Source organism: Urocitellus parryii (assembly GCF_045843805.1).
Source record: "Urocitellus parryii isolate mUroPar1 chromosome 13 unlocalized genomic scaffold, mUroPar1.hap1 SUPER_13_unloc_6, whole genome shotgun sequence".
Classification (NCBI taxonomy): Eukaryota; Metazoa; Chordata; class Mammalia; order Rodentia; family Sciuridae; genus Urocitellus; species Urocitellus parryii.
In genome coordinates this window covers 331149-339346 of record NW_027551774.1, presented here as the reverse complement: position 1 = coordinate 339346, position 8198 = coordinate 331149, and positions in this window count along the sequence as shown.

Genomic DNA, 8198 nt, shown 5'->3' with positions numbered 1-8198 from the left:
ATCAATGTATACATCACGTTAGCAGAAAGAGGAAGAACACATGAGAATCTCAACCCAGACAGCAAGTGCATTTGAAAAAGCGCAACATCCTTTCATCCAATATTCAGTCAAGAAACTAGGAATGCAAGGAAACTATCTAACATAGTAACACTAAATTTGAAGATATGTGTATGCACATGGCATACTTTGTGTGCATACATGATGTATAGGTATACATACCTACATGTACGTATGTGGGTATCCGTATTTGTTTGCACAGGTGTGAGTGTATGCATGTATGTGCGTGTGAGTTTATGTACCTGGGTGTGCATGTGTATATACATGTGGGTGTGTGTGCATGTGTGCATATACAACATGATCTCAGACGAGAGGGGCAGGGGGACCTCACCGTCCCACAGTTCTGAGGATGTGAAACTGGAGAGCTTCAGCTGCCGTGTGAGGCAGTGAGGGGCAGCTAAGGCAAAACTCCTCGTCCTCATGTCACCTGAAGGAGAGAGATGTCACAGCATTATTTCTCCCAAATCTGGAAACTGTTTCTTCATTTAATTATATTTTCCTTGATAGTTGTGTTTGTTTTAGTGGTTTTCTAGCTCTTCGAAGGGATATTCAGAGGATGGGGAGGGATATGTGTGTGTGCTCAAATTTGCAGCGGGGTGCTCCAGCTCTGACACCCCAAGTCTCAACCCCATTGGGCACAGGGGATGTGTCAGAGTCCTCCCAGAGGAACTTCCCATGTCACTGACTATACACCTCAAAATGCTCCATGGAAAGCTCAGTGGACCAGGGTGCTCCTCAGAATAGACGCCTCCCCCAACACAGTCATGAGGAATGAACGTCAGGACCCGTCGCCTCAGCTCCCTGGAGCCACTGTCTGTCGGGGAGTCTTCACCTGTGCCTCCCCTGGGGTCTGAATCCACTGCTGTTTTAGTGCTGCTCATTGGCTCACTCCACGGGTGTGCATGAGTCACAAATGGCAGTTAGGATCTCAACTCACTACTCCTCTTGGATGAAGAATGAGGTGAGCTCTCACAGGCTGAGCAAGGATACGTGAAAGGCTCGTTTTTACATGTTTTGTCCATGCTCACAGTATAACAACGTAATTTAGCCAATGTCACTTCCCAGCACTTCCATATAACATGTTTAATGTAAATGTTTTTCTTTCCTTTTTCTGAGTAGGCAGCAGTGTCTGCAAGAGCGTGGAGTCTGAGCTTCCAGGCCCAACAGAGTTTTTAGTGTGGGACAGTTGAGAGTCATAAAACTGCATGTCACTTTTTTTTTTTTTTTTAATATCAGAGAAACTGAAGCAGCACCTACTACATCTCATGACTTGGTCCCAATAGGTTTATTCCTTCTTTGAATGTAACAGGATCTTTTCCAAAGCAAATGTGACCTCCATATCACTCACCCTTCCTGGCGTATCACCTGATTCTTAGTGAATTGAACGTACTCCAAGCCTGGCCGACTCATCATCCACAGGTTTCCTGTTTTCATGGGCCTGCAGACAGTAAAAGTCTGGACTTTTACTTTTAAATTGTTCACTGTTTTGCCTGAATGGCATGAAAATAATAGCAATTGATGAAAGCAGGTGGAAACTCCCCCCACCACCTCACTGACCTGCTTGCTGCAGTGTCTCAGAGAATCTTCGCATAGGAGGGAAAGGGCAGCCACAGGCCTTTGCCTGAGTTCCATGACACTGCACTCCAGACTTGGGAATGCTTGGCAGCGGTGAGGCAAAGTGGAAGCAAATATAACCTGGACCATTCTGTGACATTTTAGCTGTGAAACAAAACAGCTGGAAATCTTTTGGCTACTTCTGTGTTTCCCAGTCCTGCTTTACTAGCAAGATGACCTCTGTAGCTGAGGGCTATCCTACCACCCCCTCCCCTTGTTATTTAGTGTGCTCCTGTCCTCCAGGAGGGCAGCCTGACCTGAGTTAATGCAGTGAAGTGAGTGGGTAGAAACAGACGAGAAAGCATTGTTGCCTGCTGGAACTGGGTGTTAGGAACATTCTAAGCTCATAATTCCAGTAGTACCAGAGGAGGGCTGAAGATCAACTGCCAACAGTATTACAGGAAGCAGGGTTTCCAAAAACGATTCTAAGAACATTTCTCTGCTTAGATACTATGATAACAACAAGGGGAAAAAAAGTTTTATAGACTGTTTTATTAGAGCTTCCATAGAAAGCAGGGTTTAAGGCAAAGGCTTATGCAGGACTATTTTCTAACAACGTGCCATCCCAGGCTGCAGGAGTGAGGGTCAGGGGGCCAGATTGGAAGGAAGGGAGGCACATTTCGCCAAAGGTCCCTTTTTCCAGGAAGCCAATAAGCCCTGGCTGGGAAGAGTGAGTGAGGAGAAGAAAAGGCGAGAGAACATATCCAGGGAGCTGCACCTGCCCCAGGCCACAGCCTCACTGCCTAGGGGTGATCTCCCCTAGATTCCTGAAGCTCAGGGCCCAGGCTCCAAGATGGTCTGCAGCCCACAACAATAACGGATCCAGTGTGGGCATTTCCAGACACTCCTGGGTGACTTGCTTCACCTCCTCTCTCCACACATGGAAAGGCAACAAAACATTATCCAGAGATTCTTCAGGTGGCAAATGTGTGGTGAATCATCCACTCTGACCCCTTCCCTTTACAAAGGAGAACCCTCTGGCCCAGACAAGACCTCAAGAGAGCCATGGAATCTGAATTAATGTTCAGGTCACTAAATACTATTTAAAAAATCTTCAGGGGCCTGGATTAGAAATCCTGATGTATTCATATTAATAATGACAATGAAGGGCTGGCATTTGTCATGCTGTGCCTGGGGAACTGTGCTGCAGACTTAACATGCACTGGTTCATTGCATTGCCATGACGATCAGAGAGATAGGGACTCTTCCAGAGAGAGTGATGAATGACCAGCCCAAGGCCACTTATCTGGTGGGGAACAACCAGAATGGGAACCCAGGTCCACACTGCACAAAAAATACAAGACAGGATCACCTGATTTATCAGAGAAAAAAAAAAGAAGCAATCTGTTTACTTATATACATTTGAGTAAGTGTATAATTTTCTTTTGAAATTACACCCAAGGAACAAAACAGTTTTGAGTGAAGAGTGTTATGGGAGAAATCACATTTTCACTTCACAACTTTATGTGATGTTCTAATTGTTTTCCGTGTGCATGTGTTAAATTTGTGAAAATGATATCATGCTCAGGAGCAGAACTCTACTGCTCATGCTTTATCCCTCTGTTCTACTTAGATTTTTTATCTCTGTGACAAAAAGACCTGTCCAGACCAATTTTGGAGGAGGAAAAATGTATTTGGGGCTTACTGGTCAGAAGGCTCGGTCCATAGATGGCCGGCTCCATTTCTCTGGTTCCAAGGCAAGGCAAGACTTCATGGCAGAAGGGTGTGGAGGAGGAAGGAAGCTCAGGACATGGCAGTGAAGAAGCAGAGAGTCCACTCACCAGGGACAAAATACATACCCCAAAGTCAAGCCCCCAGGTTCCCACCTCCTCTAGCCACACCCCACCCGCCTCCAGTTACCACCCCGTTAGTTAATCCCTATCAGGGGACAAACGCACCCGGTAGGTTAAGGCTCTCCTAACCCAGTCCTCCCACCTCTAAGCTTTCCTGCCTTGTCTCACACATGAGCGTTTGGGGGACACCTCATATCTACCATAACACCTTCTTAAAACAATAGCCCAGCACGATGCATGGTTTTGATTATTCTTCCCACTTTCCCGATTAAGACACCATGGAGCAATGGGTTCCATCAGCTGTTGAAGGAAAGAAGGTTCTTCCCCTCAGCCTCAGCTCTTGCTTTCATCCCCCACCCTCCTCTCTGGGGAAGATAATGGATATATAGATTTTGTGAACTCTGCAATCACTACACAGCCCAACGCTGCCTCTGCAGGACAAAAGCAGCCCAGATAAATAAACATGCAAACAAATCTGTGTGGCTATGATTTTTTTTTTTTTAAATGAACAAACAAGCAATTTTGACAACAGTCTTCTGGCCATGCATGTGGTCCCAGTTTGCCAAGGACCCCTCCACTAAGCCAAGAAGACAAAAGACCCTGTCTTTACATGTTGTCACTAATACACTGATTACAGAAAGACGTTCTTGAGAATTAAACATGTTTGCCCAAACCATAAAACAACAGGGGAACTGAAAAATAATTAAAACACTACTAAATGTGTATAGTTTAAAACAGGATTTTTAAATACATAAATAAATAAAGACATCAACATGAAAAAAGATCAGATATCTTCCACCAGGTAATGCCTCTGACCAATGCCAAGGGTGGTTCATCCCGGACACCTTCTCTTGGAATCTAGGAAGCGGAAAGTCACATCCTTAAGATTTTCTGGTGGGTAGAGGCCAGGAGCTATTTAGGTCTCACTCGTCAGAGGCACTCCTGCTCGACTTGGGCTGGAGCTGGAGTTGGTCACCCATTCGTGGCTTCCGGGTCAAGGTGGAGATGGTGTGTTTCTGGAGCTCGTAGCTCTAGAAACAGCTTCTGGGCTCTAGAGCTTCTCAATGACAGCAGGCACAGCACCCTCCTTAGTGGCCTGGTTTTGCTGTGACTTTGGAAGTCATCCCCCAAATGTCTCCATCTGTAACTCTTGTGACAAATCCATTTCTGGTCAACCTTCCTAGAACGTCTCCCCCTGTTTACAACTGAATCTCCACCGACAGCCTCCCTCCCAGGTCATCTTCAAAGGCTCAGGTGACGTAGCTGCAGCTCCATGAACCAGCCAGGCGAATTCCCCCCACACTTTGTGATATCCACACAGCAGCTTTTCTTAAGATGCTTGACGCAGGCTTTAGTGCTTCCAAGATGATTTCATTTTTCACTTGAACTTTGTTTTTACATAGCTGGCAAAAATATTTATGTGACAGTTTGGCTTTAGGACAGATGATGCTCTGCTTATGAACACGTTCTCAAATCCAGTCTTCTACTCACAAATGAGGAGATCATGCTAAACCTTATTTCTTTCTTTATATTGCACCTCCATGGTTCAACACAAAAATTTTGGCTTTTTGGTCATAGTGGGAGATGAACAATATAGACCATAAAATGCTGGATGGTCTTCAATGTTTACATGTCAAAATAACAACCGGGCAAATTGAGATTGACAAGGGATTAATATATGGGAATGACATTTTTTAAAAAAATTAAAAAGAAGTACAAAGTATTTTTGATTTCTTAAATTTTATTGGTGCATCTTAACTATACAGAAGAGTGGCTCTCATTGTGTCATAGTCACATGTACACATAACATAATTGGATCCATTTCATTTCCCTACCTCTCCCCTCCTCCTCCTCCTCCTCTCCTCCTTCCCCATGTTCTCTATCCTCTCCTCTGATGGTCTCCTTTCTATTTTCAAAAATGACTTTCATTTCCTTTCTTCTCCATAGCTCCGCATACCAGAGAAAATGTACAGGACTTGTCTGTTTCTGACTCATCGTGCTTAACATACTGCTCTCTAGTTCCACCTATGTTCCTGCAAATGACAACATTTTGTTCTTCTTTAGGGCCAAATAAAACCCACTGTGTACATATACCACCTTTTCTGGGTAATATCATCGTTTCATTTTTAGTTTGTTGTAGGCGCTCCGTCATGGTTTCCAGGGTAGCTGTGTTAATTCACCTTCCCACCAGCAGTGTGCAAGGGCTGTCTTTGCCTTGACATTTTTACCAGAATTTATTGTCATTTCTATTGCTGAAGATTGCCATTCTGACTGAAGTGAGATGGCATCTCAGTGTAGTTTTGATTTGCATTTCTCTGATGGCTAACAGTGAAGAACATTTTTTTTTCATGCCATTGACAATTTGTACTTCTTTTGAGAAGTGTCTGTTTAATTCATTTGCCTGCTTATTGAATGGGTCTTTTGGCTTTTTTTTTTTTTTTTGAGCTCTTTAGATATCTGGATCACAATTCATGGTCAGAAGAGTAGCTGGCAAAGATTTTCTCCCATTCTGTAGGCTCTCTCTTCATGCTGTTGGTTATTTACTTGGCTGTGCAGAAGCTTTTGAGTTTGGTGCCATCTCATTTATTAATTCTTGGTATGATTCCTTGAACTATAGGAATTCTACGTGGAAATGGCTGCCTACACCTACATGTTGGAGGCTTTTCCTAGGTTCTTTTCTAGCACTTGCAAAGTTTCTGAGCTTATTCCTATGCCTCTGATCTATTTTGAGTTGTTTTTGTGCAGGATGAGAGAGAGTTCTAGTTTCATTCTTCTATAGATGGATATCCAGTTTTCCTAGCATCGTTTGTTTAAAAAGAAAACTATATTTTATCCAACATCTTTGGCTCCTTTGTAAAGAATCAGATGACTATAACTGTGTGAATTTGTATCTTCTATTCCATTGGTCTTCACATCTGGTTTGTTTTATTGTTTTTTCGTTTCTTTATTTCCAGTACAATGCTGATTTTTTTTTTTTTTTTACTAAGGCTCTGTCATATAATTTGAAATTGAATATTGTGGTGTCTCCAAATTTACTTTTTTGTGTGTGAAGAATTTCTTGGGCTACTTGAGGTCTTTCATTCTTCCATATGAATTTTAGGATTTTTTTCCTAATTATGAGAAGAATGCAATTGGCATTTTGATGATAATTTCGTTGAATCAGTAGATGGATTTTGTTAGTATGGCCATTTTAGCCATATTAATTCTGTTTATGCCTATGGGGTGGGATGGTCTTTCCATCTTCTGGTGTCTTCTTTGAATTCTTTTTTCAATGTTCTATGATTTCCACTGTATAGATATTTCAATTCTTTGGTTAGATTTATTATTGTTTTTATCATTTAAGTCATTGTGAACAGCATTTTTCTCCTGGATTCTTTCTCAGAAGATTCATTATTGATGTAGAGAAAAGCTATTGACATTTGTATGTTGGTATTGTGTCTGCTACTTAGATGAATTTGTTTATCAGCTCTAGATATATTCTGGAGGAGGGTTTTATTTATTTATTTATTTATTTATTTATTTATTTATTTATTGGCAGGGGATGGAGGTGTCCCAAGTATAGGATCATATCATCTACAAATAGAGAAAATTTATTTCCTATTTGTATCCCTTTTCTTGGCTTCTCTTGCATAATTACTCTGGCAAAAGTTTCAAGTATTATTTGGAAAAAGAATCATGAGGGTGGAATCCTTGTCCTGTTCCTGAGTTTAGATGAAGTGCTTTCAGTTTTTCCACATTCAGTATGCTGCTGGCTTTGGGTTGTCATAGATAATCTTTATGATATTGAGGTAAGTTTCTTGCATTTCTATTTTTTCAAGGTTTTTATCAGAAACTGGTGTTAAATTTTTGAAGGCTTTTTCTGAACCTATTGAGATAATCGTGTGATCTTTGTACCAGATCCTATTTATACAGCATATTAGGTTTATTATTTTGCATATGTTGAAACATCCTTACATCCCTACAATAAAACCAACTTCATCATATTCTATATCTTTTCAGGATGTTGTTGAATTCTATTTGCTAATGTTTTTATTAAGGATTGTTGTACCTATGTTGATCAATGATATTACCCTGTAATTTTCTTTTCCTTGATGTGTCCTTATCTGGTCTTGGTATGAATGTGATATGACTTCATAGAATGAATTTGGAAGAGTGCCCTCTCTTTCTATTTCATGGAATAATCTGAGGAGCATTAACATTAGTTTCTTTAAAGGTCTGGTAGAACTCAGCTGAAAATCCATTTTCCATTCTTTGTTGGAAGGTTTATATTACTGCTTCACTCTGATTGCTTGTTACGGGTCTGTTTCAGTTTTCTACATTTTCTTGGTTCAATTTGGTAGGTCATACATGTCTAGAAATTTATCCATTTCTTCTAGATTTTCCAATTTAATGTAACATAATTTGTTTTTCAACATAGTCCTTAATAGCTTTCCAAAATAGGCCAAGTTTGTGGTCTAAAATTTGATCTGTTTTGAAGAAAATTCCATAATTATCTGAAAATAAAATATCCAATTGTTATGGGATGGAATGTTATGTAGATGACATTAAGTCCATTTAATTGATAGTATGTTTTAATTGATTTTATGTTTGGATGAACTATACATTCGTGAGTGAGGTATATTGAAATCACCCAGTATTATTGTACTAAAACTTTATGGTTAAGAGTTTATTTTATGCGATTAGTTGCACCAATATTTGGGGCAAAAATATTTACTGGCATTATATCTTCTTGTT